This window comes from Rattus norvegicus, chromosome 4, assembly GCF_036323735.1.
Source record: "Rattus norvegicus strain BN/NHsdMcwi chromosome 4, GRCr8, whole genome shotgun sequence".
NCBI classification, from domain to species: Eukaryota; Metazoa; Chordata; class Mammalia; order Rodentia; family Muridae; genus Rattus; species Rattus norvegicus.
Genome location: NC_086022.1, coordinates 66318843 through 66339962, shown reverse-complemented (window position 1 = coordinate 66339962; position 21120 = coordinate 66318843). Strand labels below are relative to the sequence as shown.

The window sequence follows — 21120 nt, the reverse complement described above, 5'->3', positions numbered from 1 at the left end:
CCGGGTAATTGTTTCCTTGCAATTCAACGACATGGTTTGCATTTTCACAGAAACCTGTACACTGAAAATAACACAAGATCCCCAAATAGTTTGTTTCTATCAACAAAGTTAATCTTAGAAATCAAATATTTTAGGTTTTTAAGTTTTTATTTTCTCTTGCAGATATTTCTGATTTCTCATTTTAGTAGCAATCCCGCTTGGCATTCATGCTCTTATGCCTCTCTGTGTTCCCTGGAACACTCTAAATTTGCCCGAGCTGTTTGAGCTGCTGAGATGCTAACAATAGGCTGAAGTCAGAAGTAAGGTTACAAGTGGCAGCTCCCCAAACACTTGTGCTCTTAACATGGCAACATGGTAACAAGGGTCTTATCCTTGGCTCTTGTACTGATGATAAGGCCCAATTGAGACTACTCAGGGCAGTGGGGCAGCAAGGGTGCTCCACACCAAGGAGTTCCCCTGACTTCCTTTGAAGAGTGCTTTATACTGGCTCATCCACCAGGGCAGAGCTCTGTACGGCTTGTGACCCATGCTTTGTGGGGAAAGCTGGGCTGGGTGAGGACACCAGTCTCATGAGCAAACGGAAGAAGCACTTTTGTATCCTGTGGTACAGGCCGTGCTTTCTCCCTGGGAGTGAGGGTGAAGGAACATGTGGTTATGGGCTACTTCTTTGGGAGCTGGGTCTGTTTTTTCCATCCTGGGTCAATTGGCTTGAGGACAATTAGGGAAGTCTTCCAATTCTTGGTGATTAAGACTTGTCCAAGATACCATTGTGTTGGGCTATTTTTCTAGGCACTATGAGCCAGACTTGTAGATAGCAGTTTGCATGTTGCTACTACAATCTTTCTGGATCAGTAACTACAACAGGTCTTTCATGACTATGTGAGGTATTTGTTTAAAAGGGTAGCTATGAACAAACACCATTGAGGGCTTATACCTATGGCAACACTTGAAAATTTGATGATGCAGCTCACCTTTACTGTAATTCCTCATGGATTAAGGATAGGCAGGGATGGGCTGGAGAGATGGCTCAGCCATTTAAAGACTAGGCTGACGACCAAAAATATAAGGCTAGGCAGGGATAATGTAAACAATAGTTCATGCCTGAGACATTTTGAACAATAACGTTTAATCTTGAGCAATAAAGTTTAATTTTTCCTAGTGATGTTTGTGTTTAGAGTCATTTTATTGTACCGAGTTTAAATAAAGTCCCACCTCAAATAGAAAAAGAAAATACAGATTTTCTAAGAGTAGAATTCTTAAATTCTTAAACTTCACAAATATAATAATAACAACAAAAAGTGGCTACTTGGTATTAATCTTGAACAATGTGAGTCCTGGCAACAGACTCTGGCTTTTGAGAAGTTCTCTTAATAAATACCCAATCACAAACATACATGCCTCTACCCCTTTGCTCACATACTTGTTTGGAAAGCTATGTTAACTTGTGGGATTCCTTACTAGAAATTCATCTAAGACGAATTCTAGGAAACCACAGCTCAGTGGACTCCCACCTGTGTCTGGGGAGAATAATCCTTTAAAAGCTGTAGGGGACTCCGTCTGGCAGCCATTTCCTCCTTTTCCTTTGCCAACCATATAACAGTATTGCCTGCTAACCCTGCCTTGTCTTGATCATCATCTCTTGTGATCCCCATGGTGCATCGGTGTCTGACCTTTCCCCCAAACCTCTGTGCACACTCACCTTCTCACCTATTTGTTCATTTCTCCCCAAAGCTTCCAAATGGGCATTTGCTTTAAACTTTCCTCTCCCTTCATCCCAACTTCTAAGTGTCCCAGTGCTGCCACAGCCCTTTCTGATTCCACAGGAAAAGGCAACTGTCTCTGTTTTTCTCTAAACGGAGTTCTAGATTGCCATTTTTGTGGTGGTGGTTTTGATTTTGTCTTTTTCTAAGACAAGGGCTCACTGTGTAGCCAAGGCTGGTCCAACATTCATGCAATCTTCTTATCTTCCCTTTGTTCCGGGATTATAAGTATATACAGATTTAGATTCCCTTTTAAACTCTCCCTCAATCTCTTCTTCCCTCCCTTCCTCCCTCCTTTCCTCCATACATTCCTTCTTTCCTTTCTTCCTTCCATCCATGACTAAAAACTGAAGGGAATCATTGTGGCCCAATTCTATTTTGAAGAAAAACTTGATATAGAATTGAGTGTAGTTTTATTTCTAACAGACTTGTACAGCTTCTAAGTACCCCCATTGTCGTCAGATATTATGTTGTGTTTACAAAGACAAATGAATGCAACTTCATGAAGTTTATTATCTGTTTGATATGTACATAAGGCAGTTAGCCACAGCAGGCAATATAGCAGTTATGACTTTTATCCTAAGTGGTTCCGGTGAGAAATAAAAAAACAGAGCCCATGGTGGGCTTTATCACATTAGGCACATATTTCAAAAGCATCTTTGATTTAGGATGGAGGATAAATTAAACTCTCAATGCCTTCATGTTTTCATTTCATATTTGCTGCATACTGGGCCAGGAATACAAATGGATCTGATAGCTTAAGAATCCAGTCTGAGTTTATTTAGAATAAATATAATTTTAAAATATGATGCCTCACATTGGGTGTCCTCAGAAAGATTTATTCAGAAACAACATGATTGTACTCTAATGAAATGCATAGGTGGAGGAAAAGAAAGCAATCTGACCCCAGTTGTCACAAGTTAAAGCCACAAAAACTGGGCCAAGTCCAAATCCCCTCTATTTGATGCTTGATTCTTCTTCCCTTTCTTTCTGTGTCTCCATCACCCTTGTCAGAGAATAGCTCCTTTCCCATCAGAGTAGCCACTGGATTCAGCTGATTCCCAATCAGTAGTAGCTCCACTCAGCCAATCTCCACTTCTCACCCAAGACCCCTTAAAGGAAAGGCCAATCTTTCTTAACTCGAGAACCTTTCAGTTAGCAAAAGCCCATCAGGGGTGCTTCACAGAAGGCTGAGAAGTGAATAAAAGATAGACAACCCTGAAGACTAGCCATTTTCTTTGTTAATCATGATCCAATCCCACAATGTCTTTTCCTGATTCCTCTTTCCTCCCGACAAACATCATGCATTATTACTGATCTCCTCAGGCTTCTAGGGGAAATGTCTCCAAGTATCACTTTCCTGCTTTCATTTTGGGGATCCAGTTGACCTGTAGGGTCTAGTCCTCTACACCCCCACCTACCTTTATCCTTTACTTTGCCATGGTTTCTGACTCCTGATTGCTTTGAGAGTAAAGAGAGATTTCCTGCTCTTGTTTAACTAACTCAACATATTATTTTCTTTACAACACTGGCTATGAGGCTTTGACTCTTGAAATTTCAAAAAATTAATTCCTTACTTTATATCTGTAACAATATATTCTTGTATTCTGAACAGGGAGTGCTTAGAGGAAGCAATGTGGTACCTTTCAAGAATGCATATGCAACAGAACAAATCTTTAACTCCCTAGTTTGAATTTTTTTCCCTGTATCAAATATAACCATCTCTCTTTTGGGTCAATTAATTGAATGTTTCTCCCATTAGGCTCTCAAATCAAACCAAAAATCCAAAATATGAATAATGAGAAGTCAAAAAACCTAAAACAGCCTACTCTTCAGTGTTCATTGGATTAACTCAATGTGTGAGTATCCAGATGTCTGTCTGGTGCATATCTTCAGAGTTCCTGTCTTAATAGGAGGACTCAGAAGTCCAGAGTGTCTGATGAGAAGTCTGGAAATGGACAGCACGAGATGCAGGTGTCTCCTTCTACTGACTTTTTCCATCTTCTCATTGTTCGTGTTCTGCCCTCCAACACTCCCTACATGATACCTTCTGCCTTTTTCAAGAATGCTCCCTTTTATTTTCCTAGACCATTCTGCCTTTCATCAATAAATACAGTTTAAAATTAAGTATGCTCAAGGCCTGGGATATTTAGCAGGTGAGATCTCCAAAGATCTTGACTTTTCCCATCAAATTTTGGAGACCATTTTTCATAGAGGGAACTCCCAATCACAGGTAGAGCGGCCAATGGCTGGCATTAGCCATATGCATAATGAGTCCAAGTTCTTTCTGGGGACCTGCTGATGGAGGCTGCAGTGGAAATGAGAGACTAGAGGTGTAAAGTCAGAGACCAGCAGGTCAGGATGTTATAATGAGTGTGTTATTCGAGTTGTTTGAAAATTGGAAATTTGTTTTTTAAGTTCAGGTTTGGGAATGCTGATGACACTCCATTTCCTCTGTGGGTGTAATACTTACAGACTGTAAGCCATCCTGCTCAACATAGGCTCATATTATTAAATCCCACCTAAGTAGACTCTGTTTTTCTCATTTCCCATGACTGCTGCTGTCTTCGTTACTGTCACAGAATACCTAGAGATTGCTAAAGATGCTGGGAGGTATGTTTGACCTAGTGAAGTGAAGAGGAGGAGGAAGGATGTGTGGCAGGAAATAAGAAAAGGAAATCTGAATCACAGCTTAAAAAAAAGTGAGAAGACAATCCTAAAAAAGGCTAAACTTAAACTGGCATGACTTCTTTTATTAAATACCAGTGTTCTAGTTAAGCCCTTAAAAGTCTTAATGGACTTTTATGCACTGCGTTTTTTAATTGGCTATTATTGCCACATTTAGGTCTTTAGAGTTCTTGGCACCATACATGTACCACTGTGACTTTAGACAAGTTGTCCAGGAATTTCTCCCAAATGAAGGTTCAAATCTCCTAGGTCTCCCCGTGGACTGCATATACATGTCTGAAGATTACTGGTTGATGACAGTGTTTAAGGCTGGGGAACTCACTTTGAGTAACAAGACACCTAGGTTTGTGTGATAAGCCCTTCTTTTGTCATAACTTTCTACACATGACAATAGCTTAATAAAAATCATGAGGCTCCTTGGTGGAAACCGTCTTGCTACATGCAAAATGTATTCACACCTCTCTTTTCAGCGTTTGATTGCTTCTCAAAAACTTTTATATATCAACTATTGACTTGGCTTCTATAGTCCAAGTGACCTGGTCCCATGCACAGGGGTTCACTTGAGGAAGAAAAGGATTCCAAGTGTTGTCTCCTAAATTTTCCTTAAAAAATTACTAAACATGTTTGGTAGACTTTACTCTTAGTATTGAAGGTATATATAATAACAGATTTTCTTAGTGTTATTTGTGTCAGTATTATGACATCTACCATGCCTCCTGTTCTCTTCTGTGTCATAATAAAAACAGGGCAGAGATCCTCTTTCTGTGTGGTGCCCTAAGAGACTTTAGACAGTCCAGATTTAAACCAATAGTGAATATGACTTGGTAATAATCCCAGGAAACAGAGAAAATCTTTTAGTATAAAACAGAAATTATGCAAACATTTAGAACAAAGATTTTAAAATAGCCTGCCTCATATGCTGAGAATTTGGACTTTGCTGTATTCTCATCATAGGATTTTGCTTTGGTTGCAAGAACATTCTTGGGGTTTGACATATAGTGTCTGTAGATGTGAGCATAGTGAACAGCTGACCAGATGTGTCCTATAAGCCATGATTAGAATCTTTGGCTTAAAAATAAAAAACACCATAAACTCTGGAAAATCTGATTTAAATATTAATGTTCTTTAAACAGAAAGGAAGGAAAGAGGGAAGGAAGGAAGGAAGGGAGAAACCTACCATAAAAACACAACACAAACTTATTTTCTATGGGCATCCTATTTCTTTAGAAGTACTTCAATACGGAAGCTTTATGTTTCTGCAGGAAACAGGGTAAGTAATTCATTAATTTTAACCCAAAATGCATGTTTAAATTTTGGAAGGATACCACAGTCTTCCTTCCCATCCTCTTTATTTACCTTAAATATTTAATTGTTGAACACTGCCTGAGAATACGTGAATAGCACAGAGAGCTCAGTGTAGATCAGACTTGTAAGTTGATTAACTTAAATCATCTGAAATATTTTTTCACTATATTTCTTATCAGGAAAACATATATACTTGAAAAATATGTTTTTCGTGTTCTAGAAAAACACGTTGATGGTACAGTTTAATCAACTTTTATGAGAAAAACTTATATTCTTTGAATATACATTGTGTATTAACACTCACAAACTTTTACAGATTTTCTGGTATAACTTAACATTGGTTATGTGCATAATTGTGTTATATGCATAATTGTGTGACCTTCTTTTCTATCAACACTATAATTGACTCACGCAATATTTTAATAGACATACACACATTAACATGTACATTCATTTTCACCAAATGAGCTAATGAAGATGGAAATTCAATTTATTTAGCTTGATATGGGTAATTTGGAATCACAAAAATGCTTAGTAAGTTATGGATTCTTGATGGAAATAGGAAAATGCAAGCCAACATCCATTGCAACAAACAAGAAGAGTCTCTGTATCAGCAAAGAATAACGTCTTTAGATGGGAACAAGTTATCTTGAAGAATTAGTACATACCAGTTCAAGGACAAGCTGCACAAACAATGTGTTCCATTTTTACCCGAAGGACCCTTTCCATGGAGTCAAGAGAGAAAGTCTTCCCAGGGAAGACACAGCTGTGTGGTCCCTCCCAAGACCCATCTAATTCTTCCACCAGTCCCTGGGGCCTGGGAAATTTCTGAGCTGTTCCAGGGTTCCAGGGTGGGTCTAGCTCACTGCAGGTGGGTAAGCTCCAAGGCCAGCAGACCTCTTTGATGCCTGTCGCTCCAGGGCTTGGCAGCCTTCAGGGGAGTTATTTATTTGCTCTGTTATTATTTGGAGTGACTAATGTCCAATTGGCTCTAGTTGAAAGTGACTTGGATCAAATTGGGGTTTGACAACCACATTGTTGATCACAGAGGAGGGGAGAAAGTCAGATGCCTTTCTTGTCTATGCCAGTATTAGGATTCCCACCAACTTTAGCCCTAAGTATTTTTCACTCTTTTTAAGTAGACTGTTGTTCTGATGGTGAGAAGACTTCTGATATGTGATATCTGGGGATTTGGAAATGTACTTCAAGGCTGTTATGAATGAATTTGGTTTGGAAATGTGGATCAAAAACAGTTGAGCAGAATAAATGGATAGATGTGGATTTCTACTGATTTCTTTTGAAACAGACATTTCCCAAGAGTGAATTGGCTCTGTGGCTTCTAATGATTCATCCAGTGAGTTCTCTCGCAAGAGGTTAAACAGGAGCCATTGACTTCAGCGGCTGCACAAAAGAAGGGACAAAAAGAATGAAAGAAAAGTGAATTTGAGCAGAGGTCTTAAAGGAGCATACAGAAATGGGAGAGAGCCCAGCTTTATGCCTGTAAAGAGGAACTTTAGACCTCAGAAAAGTTCTGTTTAAACAGTGTTGAAGATTTTTCCTCCTCAGACAAATGGTCTAGGGCATGATGCTATGTCCTTTTGGTGGCTTTTGTTGGGAAATTTTTCTGGAAATTTCACTTTTTCAATCCCAGGCCTCTAGATACTTCTTGCCATCACAATTCCATGAAGCCAGACTCACACTTGGGAGCTACCCTGTCCCCTCCTTAAACTTCCCAGAGGGAGTCTTTGAAGACATAGTTGTGTCAGCTGCACTTGTAAAGTTTCGTGTCTCAACCAGGACATCCTAGATGCAGGACCCAGGGTTGAAGATTCATGGTCCGTGAAGCTGCTCCTCCTTGCATCCTTTTTATCCATCTATGTATCCCAGCCCTCAATAAAAAAATAATTAATTGAGAAAAGCATAGGGGTCTCCTTCCTGTGAAGGGGACACTTCAGGGCCCCCTCAGGGCCCTCTTCAGCTCAGTGCTCAGCTGTACACGGATCTATCATCTTCCTGACTTTGCTTTATGCCTTGACTTGTATGTACCAAGTGTAGTACACAATGCTAAACAGCTTCTTTTCACTGGGAACTTTATGCTTGGACAGTTTTGTCAAAACTTCACATATAATTATGAAAATCAAGCATGGCTCTCTTACCTTCTCATCTAAACTGCCTCCTTCCTCATTTGATATTCAAACTTATACCAAGGTGTGACCATTTTCATGATTACCATCCAGTGGACATTGAGTTGCACCAAGCAACTCAAGAGAGGTCCAGGAGAGAAGATGGGAGGTTTTTTGGTTTGTTTGTTTGTTTTGTTTTTCTTTTTTTGTTTTTGTTTTTTAACTCAATGAGTGTCAGCCTAAGAATTAGAGGTAGTTCTTCTCAAACAGGAATGGATTTTTGGTCTTGAAACTTGACATGGGATGGCTTATCTTGCCACTTGGTAGTATTTAAACAACATCACACTTTGCTGAGAATATTAGAATATTCTTACCTAGTCTGCATCATATTATAGCAGTTGTATTGAGGAATCTCTTAGATCTGAAAAAAAGCCCAAAATCTTTGGTGCTGGATACTTAGAGAAGCATGCATAGCTTAGGAAGGTTGTAAAGACCACTAGTAAAGTTTTCTCAGGGTGTAAATGGAGAAAGGATGAGACTGATTTATCAGGTATACCTGAGATTTATTGAAATGAGGAAAACCCAAAAAAGAGGGTCACATATAACTGAGAGTCATTCAAATTACACAGTATGAAAACCGAGCATAAAAGTGGGATTTATTTTATTTGATAAAATAAACCCCCTGATCTTGAAATATATCCCACAACATAATATCTAGCTGGAATAATCTCCTCTTGGAGGTTTTTCTATATGAAGCAGCTTCAATCATTAGGTCACTTCAGATACTGAGTATTTGTATTTACCGAGCACCAGTCACATTAGCTGTGGATTTTAAGGCTATGCTTCTTTATGTCCACCACATGATTAGCAATGTGTGTGGACCACTCTCAGTCTACTCCTGACTGAAGTAGAATGAAGTTGATGCTCAGTCCAAGCTTGTTATTGGACTTATATGGTTAACCTTTTCTGTAGCTTCTGTCTCTCCCATTCACTCCTCTCTAGGTCTCTACGCATCCTAACAAGTCAGAATATTAACTGGATGCTAAGCTGAAGACTGTGACAAGCATGCTTCTTTCCTTTCCTTTTTGTGTCTGCAATGTTTCTTTCCTGCTCTTAAGGGACAGTTCTAGTATCTATGCCATTCTCAGTCAGAGTGAAACCTCTTGCTACTAAATAAAGAAACGTTTTGTATCTGGCCTCCTCTCTGGCCATTGTCTCTCTACTTTCCTTGTTCTGCTCAGAGACCAGTGGTAGAAAGTAAACATGTAAGGTCTACCACTACCTTTGAGGCATTGCTCCTTAGCACTGCTAGGGCAGGAGTGGACTTTGTCCCTTACCATTAGATAATTCTCCTCTTTCTTTCTTTCTTTCTTTCTTTCTTTCTTTCTTTCTTTCTTTCTTTCTTTCTTTCTTTCTGTCATCTATCTATCTATCTATCTATCTATCTATCTATCTATCTATCTATTATGGAATCCTATTTAGCACCAGTGACAACAGGTAGTATTTACTGAGTGCTTTCTCTACAGTGGCTGGCATGTTATTAGATCTTCGCATTAAGGTCTCCAGTGTTGCAGTTAAATTCTTCCAATAACTCTGTGGGATAAAGACCATTCCCTTCCAAATAAAGGAACTGAATCTCAGGTTGGTCACAGGTCAGGTGGTAGGATGTGGCATTGACATTTTAGTCTAAGTTCATCTAAAACAAAGACATCCAATAACCCAGTCTTCTACTTCCGTCTCTCAGTCAATGACAAATGTTTGAAGTATTTTGGTTCAACATTCCCTTCTTCTGCATAGCCAGATCCAGTAGCAGATTCTCACACTGTTAATCTATTTCTAACTCATCGATATTTGCAGAATAAAGGGCTGAGTAATGAATGTTGCTGTCGGCTGAGACACCACCCACCCAGTTGCATATTATCACATACTGATTCGTTTCTAGCTGTTTTTTACCTGGCCTGGTAGTTTCAACATGATCGTGCTAAACAGAGGGCTCCTTCTGGGACTGTAGGCAAGAGCATGTTTAAGAGCTACTGTCTGATCCTCTGGCCTGCCATCACCTGACTCAATTGTTGGACTGCTGTATTCCAGGCCTGGGGGAGGCCACAATACTGTGTTTGTTTGTGTATGAGAGTCCCTGGCTTTGATTAGCAGCAAGCTACAGTGCAGCTGAACACACAATAGGGACCAAAGGATAGGGACAAAAAAAAAATCCTGCTACAGTTTCTCATTGGAAAGCATTCACTGTCGAGCTTGGACATCCAACAGTGGGGCACAGAGGAACAGAGGCTGGGAAAGGTTAGGTGATGGATTCTCCACGCCCTACAGCCTGTTCTGTGCAACAAGGTCACTCTGTTACAGGAAGCATTGAGCCTCTGTCCCTCATAATGTCTTTTATGGTTTGGCTTAGAGACTATTATTAATGAGCTTTGAAGAGGGGCAAAGCGTGCAGGGCTGGCAACTGTGAGGAAACCCCAGGATGACAGGAAAGAGGGCAAAGGCATTGAAAATGATATACCAGACACAAAGGGCAGGTCTGTGCAGTTAATGGTATCATTAGTCTGACTGCATGGAAGAGCTGAAAATAGCCAGAGCCTTAGCTCAATCAATAGAACAAGGAAATAGGAAATATCTGTAGATTAAAATTTATTTTTTGACTGAAATATAATACATAAAATTGTACACATACATGTATGTATGTATGCATATATATATGTACATATATATATATATATTGCTCTGTGTGATATTTTGGTTTATGGACGCATTATGTAATGTTGAAATCAGGTTAAACATACATAGCTTTTCAAATACCCTTTCTTTACAGTGAAAACACTCATGTTCCTTTATCCTCAGTTTTTGAAATATATAGCATATTGTTGTACTAGATCCTCACGCAATTGAACAGGAGCACATCAGAATGGAAAGTAAAAATGTTTGCTTCACACCATAGACAAAGTCAGTGGTTTCTAGTTCCAAATAACACTTGTATTTCCTTCTTCTGCATGGAATTAAGTCTTAAATCTACCATAAGCACCGCTTTCTTTCAGAAGGTATATAACCAATATCTGCTTGAAGGACAGAACTCTAGTTATTCTGAGAGGAACCCTATAGTAGATAGGATTTTTAACATATAGACTATTTGCCCAAGATATTGTCTTTGTTACAGCAAGACCTCACCTGTTATTATGGGCTGTGGATTCCTAGTGGAGACCTCCTAAGAGAAAAAGAATATTTGTGGCTAAAAAATAAAATCAGATAGCCATTCAGTTAAGGTTTTCAGAGGAGGAAGACCTACTTTCTTTGAGAGAAAAGAAAGCCAGGTCAGGGTTAAGCTTTAAAACAAAACCAGAGTTGGGTTGCCTACAATAGAAAGACAGGGAGAGAAGATGGAAATAACACCAAGTGTTAAGATTTGGTGTGAAATGTCCCCCACACTTGTGTGTTTGAACACTTGATCCTCAGCTGCTTGTACTGTTTTGAGGTTTGTGGAACCTTTGGGCTTAGGGTATCTCTGGTGGGCATAGGCCATTAGAGGTGGGCTTTTGGGACTTATAATATTGTTCCATCTCTAGTCTAGCCCTGTCCTCCCTGATCTGGAGTGGCGTGGGCCCCAGGTGAGCTCCATCATATCTTCTCATTATAGTGAACTAAAACCATAAGCCAAACCAAACATCCTCTTCTTTAAGTTGCTTCTGTTAGGCATTTTGTCACAGCAGTGAGGACAGTAAGTAACAGACCAAAGCACCAGGGGTTGTGGGTGAGGAGGAACGTGCCTGGTTTGGATAGGATAGCCAGGAATGGACACTAGAGTTGGGGAAAATGTTTAAAATAATAGTATGGCTTTTTAAGGTGCCTTGATTAGAGAGCAGGGAATCACTGAATATCCTTTAAAAGGGAGAAGAATCTTGGTCAAGTATAAATAGGAAAGATTATTCCTGAAGTTACAACTGAGGTAGAGAAGGTAAGTTGGGTTATGAAGGGGAATATTTTGTGGACCATCCCCCCTCCAAATCTTTGATCTTTGCAAGTTTATAAATATTGTTATACTTTAATCACTTGTCTAATTGCTATCTTTTCCATGAAAACTGTCTTTACTGCCCTGTATTTCTTAATTTTTTCTAAAAGTTTGTTTGTTTTCAGGTTGTCTATTGAATGTATATATATACATGAAAAATATATAAATCATCAAAATAGATCAAAGGTGGCTTCCAGAAGAGAGAGTCTTTTCATTTGTGATTGAAGAATACCGAGAGGAACATATTGTAAAGTGATGATGTGAATGCTTAATTCATTCTTGTCTGGAAATAATTACATTAATCGATACTCCCTACTTAGCTTGTCTTTTAAGGTTAATGTCTTTCATGATCAAAATTCAATGAGTAAGTTAATGGATAATGGAGCGAATTTCCAAGGTCTGGGTCTAAGTGGGAAGTTAGTAAGGATCCTTTCCCCAGGTACTTTTAAAACATAAAGAAAAAAAAATCTGGGATGTAAGTACCCTGATGGAATATAGGGAATTGAAGATGAGTAGAAGATGAGATGCTGAAAACAACCACTTGGGAGTTCTAGTGCTGTCATTAGAAAGGGGGTACATGTAGGGAGAGCTTATTTGGAGAAGTGAGTGTTCCTGGTCTAAAGGAATTACAAAAGGCAGGATTACCACTGGAACTGAGTGGGAGCTGGGCACCAGTCTTCCACATGTTTCTGAGTTTCACTGCATCCTTGATGCCTGGGAGTTATGAGAGGTACCAGCCTCAGACTTGCAATCTCTGGTTGGTGGTAATTTGGCTGCCACCTAGACTCTAATTTCCCAGGGTCATAACTGCAAATTCTGTAGGAGTTTTGAAAATAGTCTCTCTGAAATGTGATAAGACTGTACTAATGATTTTACTTTCTGGAAGATGTGTTGTGTGACGTTGCTCCTTATCTAGGGGTTCCTTGGATTCATGAACTTTTAGGAAAACCCTAAAGTCAGGTCAAGATATTCCAGATAAGTATGGAATCTTCCAAAAGAGGCCAGTTGACACAGAAGAGTCAACTTTTATTCCAGAGTCCACATTTCTTAAGCTCACTGAGTCAGTCATAGAGATGCCCGTGTTGTTCATTTTCCTGTGTCAGAGGAATGTTCTTCTGGTCATGTCAAGAATCATTACTTGTGCAACTAGTGGGAGAGATAGATCCACTCATGAAATTCAGCCCAGGAATGGCGGTGAAAGCCAGACGATAGGACTTAGTACACACTGACTACAATCCTCAGGATAGAGCCAGTTTAGGGTTGTAGTAAAAGGCAGATGCAGCCCCATTGCTCTTGCCTGAAGGGCTTCTGCCCTGGGAGAACCTCCAGCAACACAGTTCGAGTTTTATGGTAGACTTTTGCCCTTCCATGTGTCCTGCAGGGAGTCTAAGATGTTTCCTTCCTTTTCCCACTTTCTTCATCCCATTCCAGGTTCTTCCCTCTCACTGAGAGCAGGAAGATGAGGACACAGATCAATTTTATTTTTTCTTCCTTAAAATTTATTTGTCCAGCTTGGTTAAATGGAAAGAAAGCCCAGGAAGTAAAAGTTGTCTGGGTTCCAAGCCTCAATTTAATCATGATTCAGGAAGGGCAGGAAGTGTCCTGGGGGACCAGATTAGAAAAGACATTTTTAAAAAGAAAGCCACTTACTTGCAATCTGTTATATTTAGTGTGATTACAGATGAAAGCCTTTAGTTCACAATTTCCAGGGCGGTCAAATAATAGATTTCATTGAAGGTTTGTCTCCTTGGTTTCTTTGAATAAGGTAGGGTGAGTCCACTGTAGTGACCCATTTGATATGTTGAAAAGAATCTTACATTTTATTTAGACTTTTAAAAAATGATATCCATAACTAATAATAGTATACCATGTTTCTATCGAAAAAAATCATTTTTCTCCATCTACCTCATTATCACTCTTAAAAGATTCTATAAAACCAGTTGGATTATGATCCTCTTTTCTACACATTAGAATAGTGAAGTTCTGGGAGTAGACGTCTACATAGAGTTCCTATAAAAAAGAAGAGTGGAAGTTACCTCACTTGCCTTATAGGCTCTTCTGGAGATATTATTTATGATCCATAGAGAATATATGGCTCAAAACAGAGTATCTGGCTGACACAGTTCATTGTCTTTTTTCTTCTTTTTTTTCAGAGCTGGGGACTGAACCCAGGGCCTTGTGCTTGCTATGTAAGCGCTCTACCACTGAGCTAAATCCCCAACCCCGTCTTTTTATTTTTTAAATTTATTATTTGTTTGTATATATGTGCACGTGTAAGTCTCAGACAACTTTGCCAAGTTACTTTTTTCTGTCTACCCTTATTTGGGTTCCAGGGACCGACCTTAGGTTAGGTTTCCATTACCTGGTAGCAAATACCTTCACCCACAGAGACATCTTGTGGCCCAAAGCACTGTTTTAAAAGAGCAGTTCAGCTGGGAACGGTGGTGTACACCTTTAATCCCAGCACTCGGGAGACAGAGACAAAGGCAGGCAGATTTATCTGAGCTGTAGTCCAGTCTGTGTCTAAAACGGAGGGTCTCAAATTTGGTCCCTGGTTTGATGTTAGGTCACCTAGGAGCTCATTAGAAAGTCACACTCTCAGATACCATCCAACTCTCTGAAGGTAGGGTCAGAAAACTATGCTTTGGTAGTAATGGTGGCTTTAATTTGTGAGAAAGTTAGAGAACTAACGATTTGAACACTTGAGTCTGCCTAGCCAATGTCAGGGTACTATCCACAACTGCCCCGTTTGTCTTCCTAAATCTGTGAGTGAAGGTTTGTTGCTGTTTGTCTTACAGAAGGGCACAAAGAAAGTTTATCTTTCTTTCCTAAAAGTCACTTCCAATTCTAAGAACTGCGTTTCCTTGTTTCTAAAATAACTTGTTCCACATATACAAAGTACAAAGGTCACTTGGAAATTCTGACAGAGAAGCGACATTTTTAGTTACTGGCAATTTTCCCTTTTCTTGGATTCATTTCACAGCTGAAGTAATTGACATTAGGTGTCCAATAACATAAACCACACGTTAGTGTCTGAACCAAAAAGTAACATGGACAATCTTCCTAAGACAAATATGCTTTACAGTTACTGACCCGTCACATCCTTTCACTATTCATTCATAGTGGATCACTGCAGATCATTTATTCAATTAGGCACAGAACCCGAAGGATGTGGTATGCATGTCTCCTTATCTCCCAGGAGTAAACTCATAGTCCAATGAGTTTTCAGAAATGGGCAATCCAAAGAAATTGGCTAACAGAAAAAGAAGTGAAGACAAGAAAGAAGGGATTTAATGGGAGAGGAAACTCAAATCAAACGTAAATGGCATGAGACAAGTGTGAGAAACACTGACACTGTGTCTGTCTGAGAGATACTCTGTGTACAGCAAACACACTCCATCAAGACAGGAGGTAAACTAATCCATGTAAATGGGAGCACAGGCCTGACAAAAGAGAAGAGACTGTTCCCAACGGAATTGAAGCTCGCAACAGAATCACTTTAATGGGATTTTAAGGATCTGTTTTGCAGTAGTGAATGAGTGAAGAGTAGAATGTTGGAAGCTAGTCCAAACCTAGAATGGTGTCTGACATTTTCCAAGGAAGGAAAGGACAACTGTTACATGTTATACTTTTTCTACAAGACTGGGAGAATGAGCTGTTCAGGTCAATTCTGTTAAGTTTCCCCCAAATCTTCAAATCTCACTGTCTTTGTTTTATGACAGCATAGTAAATAAATATTGTATATATCTTAGTTTTTTTTTAACCATTTACAAACAGTAGTAAGGGGACCTTAGTGATTGCATGCAATTTTTAATAGGTAATTCTCCCAATTCATTGTTAGAGTTGCTTTCCAGGATTTCTGGTTAAATGATCATTTCTGCTGTCCCATAGAACCACGCAAATTTATAGCTTCTTAGAGTGGTCCTGTCCACATGTCACTCCTGAAGAGTAAAGAATTGAGTTAGGTGTTATAGATTTAAACTAGAGTTCAGAGGTCGAAGTAAAACACGTCCATCCATTTATCTATCCATAAACTATGGGATGCCCTTCCGTGTTTACAGAACACACAGGTAGAGAAATGGAAGGTACCTGCTTTCATTCTTTGTAGATTAAAGGCAAGCCACACAATCAGTCATTAGAAAGAACTGTGGAGAGAATGAACGAGAACACGGAGATAGGGGACCAGGGCACATGAGAGAAGGAGGTGGTGAGAACAGAGTGTGGAGAGGGTTCTGAGGCCCAGTCCAGTGTGTTTTCATTCCTGGGCTGAAGTAAAAGAAAACAAAACAAAATAAAACAAACAAACAAACAAACTACAAGTGTTAATCTCATATAACTTCAACACTGCAGCCCAAACTTCTTATTTTGAATTTTTATTAATAGATCTTTATAACAAATGAAAATCTATTAATATTCAACATATCATTTGATATTCAACATATCATTTCTTACTCTCCTATGGCTTATTTTGAGTAAAGCTTCAAGAAAACAATCAATTTACAAATGGAACCTTAAGACTATGATGTCTTTTTCATAACTTAAGCATGAGACAAAGTTTTATTTTGCTGTTTTCATATATTTAAATCTGGATCCCTGTGTTCTTTAACCAATGCCATGTTTGTAGTTCCACTAAGATGTGAATATTAAATACAACTGGGATGGGAAGAGAACTACGCTTTGATGTTGATAAAATAGAGGAAGGTCAAATAGACAAAGGTCAAATAGACAAAGGTCACTCATACTGTAGTCAATGTGCAAGGACGCAGCATTGGTACAGATAAATTATGAATTTGTATAGTGCAGGCCATCTTTTAGCCTCATCTATCTGAGAAGCTGGCGTCCATACTGAACACTAGCTATGTCAGCAGAAATTTCAGCACCACTAATTCATTTTATGGTTAGTAGCTGGATGCCAGGGAAGACGATGGGCTAACATTTCAGGCTATCATATATGTAATAGGACCTCCAAGGAGGTAAAACACATGCATTTTGCTGAAAAAGAAAAACAATAACAGCAACAGCAAAAACAATTTTAAAGCCACAGAGGAATCCATTCCACATTTGATTACAAAGACTTTATTCTAATAAAACAAACATCTCTTTGACTCTTAGCCAAGCTGTGAGCACGTCAAGAGGCCGGCCTTAAGAGACCTTGATAAATGGTATTAACCTCCAAGTTTGGAGCTGACAGCAGGAGGTGACCTCGAAGCTTCTTTGCTTGTTTAGCTGTGCTTAGCTGTGCATGGGTTATATAATTCACTACCACCGGGGAGCAGGAGAGCGTAGCTGACAATAAAGCAAGTAAGTCCTACCAGCTGTCGAGTCACCATCTTACCTGTCCATTAGCCCTGGTACTCTGAATGGGACACCAGTGGGCACAGAATGTACTGTGGGAATACTCATTAGAGCCTGAGCACATGCAGTCCACCTCAAAGTGAGCTTTGAGGCTGTGAAAGACAGGCAGAGCTCGTAACATGCAGAGTTCCCTGAGCCCAGCTTGCCCTGTAAGAATGACCATATCAGGGTGTGTGGGAAGGATAACAAGGTACCCTGTGGGCTGGCTCCACAGCGAGCCGCAAGATCATATAAAGCAGAGTGCTTGTTTGTGAATGGTCACTGCTGTTAGGATTGCAATTCAACCGACAGGCGAACGACAGAAAACCAATCGAAAGTTTCTAATGTGAGGTTGAAAATAAAAGAAAGCCCACAGAGGAGTTTGTTATTTATCTCTATGCAGTGTCCAGAGTTTTGTCTCTCCATGCTAGTACTCTTTTTCTATCTAAACACCTTTGAAGATGCTTCCTACCTTTTAGAACGTCTCTTAGCAATTTATTTACACTTGATTCAGTCCACGTGTTTCTAATCTCTGTCATTCAGAATACACTATGTATTGCTCGTATAAAGGGCAGGTGTGAATCTATAGGAGAAACCTGCAGTGCTCGATCCCCTAGGAGTGTGAAAAGGTACAGTGCAGCTGTAATATGGCCGATTGGGTAGTCAGAGCACACACTGCCCATTCAGGAGGTGACACTAAAATGTGATGTTTCATTTTACAATGTCACAGCCATGCTCCTTCTCCCTGGGCCTTTCACTGTTTCTCTTTTCTTTTTTTCTTCTTTGCTTTTATTTTCTTTTGCCTCTTACTGTTTCTAAATGACACGTGAGAAGCATGTTTTTTAGGGGAAGGAGTTCATGGGAGTGATTGGGTGAATTTCAGTGAATGATGGGGAGAAACAGAAAAGGTAAGATTGTTTTATCCCCTTATGGTATAAATCCCAGTGATAAAATTGAAGCTACTGAGTGTTTGTTTAAATATGAATGCATCACACTATGTTTTCTAAAGTAGCAGGAACGTCATAAGCATGTGAAGAATGTGGAAAGGGATTGTATAGCTAATAAAGGCGAGGCCATTGTTTTTTTTTCTTTGTTTTGTTTTATTTTGGTTTGGTTTGGTTCGGTTTGGTTTGATTTGGTTTGGTTTTTAAAAAAGTCACTGGACACAGACATGAAGTCTCTTTGGTAATGGAATGTGTTTAGATTGGGTAGACCAGAGAGGTCAGTAGTTCTGAAAGTAGACTGAACGGAGCCTAAACCACTCAACTTTGTATGTGACCCTTGGATGTCACAGGACCAGCTGTTTAAATGCTGCTGTGAATGTTGGCAGAACAGGTGCCTGCACACTGGGGAGCAGGCCACACACCTGGCTTATTTCAGCAACTGGGCTCAGGTCTTCTCTGTGGTCTTCCCCTCCCCTCAGCCACATTCATCAGCTCTGAGGAACGTGTTCTTATTCTTGTCTGTACAGGTGTCAATGCTCTTTGTAGACACCAAGAGACAGTCTGAGAATCAATTGGATTCTAATAAAATAAAATAAAATAAAAAACAAAACAAACAAAAAGCAAAAAACCCAAGATCCTATAGGGGAGAAATCCTGGATTTTTTTTAAAATACAGTTGTTATATATCCAGAGGGAAAACTCTCTCTCTCTCTCTCTCTCTCTCTCTCTCTCTCTCTCTCTCTCTCTGAGCAGAAAGAGGAGAGCACAGACACCTTGGGAAAATGACAGAAATGTTTGCTTTTAGCTTTTCAAAACACTTTGATTTAAAGTCAAGTTGTAAGTGCTGCCCCCCACAGATCTAAGTAATGCTGTCTTTGGAGTCTTAAGATTCTTAACAACCGATGGAAGGGAGTCAAGACCAACTTTTTGTAACATTGAACATCTGGATCAGAAACTCTGATCAATGTTCCACGTATCTTGTGAGTATATATTCATATATTAACTGATTCAGTTAATCCTTACAGGAACTCAGAAAGGTGTGAAGATTACTGGGCAGCATGTCAGAGATGAGGACATTAACACATAAGGGCATTAAGGAAACTGTAGGTCTTAAAAATACACAACCTACAGCTAGAGAGGAAATATTTGTATTGCTCCAGAACTCAAGTAGTTGTCTGTGATATCAAGTCAGAAGAAAGGGAGAGCTTAGCCATTATTGGGTTAAACTGTTGAGTGAAAAAATAGTGGTTAGGGCTGAAAGAGCAAGTTCATAGGAACATCAAAAGGATGACGCAGGGCATCAAAACCCAGAGAGCAAACAAGGAAATGTAGGTGCCATGGGGGAGCGCTTAACTCTCTTTGTTACCATATTAACTGCTCTTATGCACTTTATCTTACTCAGAACCTAACTGTTCTGTTTTACAAGGACTGCAAGGGGGGTTGTTTGTTGTTTGTTGTTGGTTGTTGTTGTGTTGTTGTTGTTTGCTCCATGCTTTTGTAAGTTAGACTCATTTCTCAAAATCTTCAGCCAGTGATTAGCAAAGACTAGAGTTGAATTCAAGTTATCTGTCTCTGAACTCCATGCCACTAACATCATCTTACCAAATGAAAGTCAACAGCTCTGGGGAGGGGCAAGTTCCCGCCACCCAGAAAAGCCTGTGACCATTTGTCCTTGCTCACTCACTATATATGATTTACATCTCTGAACAGCCAAGGAATTCAGTTTGTTGACCTAAAACTATATACGATGATGAGCTCAATGGATTCCCAAATGTCAGCATCTAGAGACACAGAGGTAACTACTACACGGAAGACAGTGGAGTATTCTATGTGACTTCCCTATTTTGGGAACTTTCTGGAATTGCTGCCTTACCATGGGGAGTAAAGGAAGGGTGGGTTACTTAACCACAGAGTCATCTTCTTACACCTCAGCCATGTGCCTTCTGCCACCACAGGCTTTCTGCCCAATCTCTTCAGGGATATCTTTACATGCTCTTTCCCCTGTAACATCTGAGTTTCCAGGACACCGACTGTTTCTTATCAGCCTTTGTGCACATGTCCTGTGGTAACCAGGGTCAGACTACATTTATTTTCTTCCTTCAAAGGTTGTAATTTATTTAATGCAAAGATTTTATTTCTTAAAAGTTGTTTTGAAAACTTTACTTTAAAACCTTTGCAAATAAAAATAACACCACACACAAATTAATCAGATGCAAAGTCTATATTCGTCTCAGTGGCCTTCCGTGCCTTCTGAGACTGTAGAGTTTCACAGCGGATTTTACCCTTTCAGAATGTTATTTCCTTCGCATCATAGTGCCCTTTGAGATTGCTTTGTTAATGTATTGAATGCTCCATATGTAATTATCTTTACTATATCTAATTAATATTTTGTTTCAAGAAGGTTCCGTGAAATCCACAAAGGGAAAAAACAAAAGAGCTGTCTACCTGTTAATGCCCGTGTTGATGTGGGACTGGCATATTTTGTGGTTTCTAAGATGAAAAGCAAGCAAGTAAAGTTTTTAGGTCTCCAGGATTTCCCCAATAGGGGTTCTTAGGTATGTGGGCAGATGATCTGATATCTGGGGATTACCGGACTACCCACATACTCATACCCACTGCTCAGCTAAGACACTTTTAAAGAAGAGGTTTGGAATTAAAAGTACCTGAAGATTTAAGAAGTCTTGTTGTTCAACTTTAAGTCAGGGAGCACATAGGGAAAAAAATCCAAAAACCTCAACCAACTATATTTTGATTCCTTCACTGGGTAAAGCAAAAGACAAAGACAGAATGACAAATGGCTGGAGGCTAGGAGAGGAGGGAAGCAGAGCCGGAGTTGAACACCTAGCTATTGCTTTCTCTCCTGCTTCCCCAGGTCCGTTCATCCTACCTCTCAGCCCTAGAGTATTCATCTGTGCCCTTAGAGCAGCTATAGGTGATGAATGTGCTTCC

The 21120-nt window shown here is 39.6% G+C and overlaps 1 protein-coding gene across 2 annotated transcripts in view; it reads left to right on the top strand.

The window, feature by feature from the left end:
* Positions 1-21120, top strand: part of Ptn (pleiotrophin) — an 81851-nt gene that overhangs the window by 2652 nt on the left and 58079 nt on the right. The gene's annotated exons all lie outside the window — the stretch shown is intronic.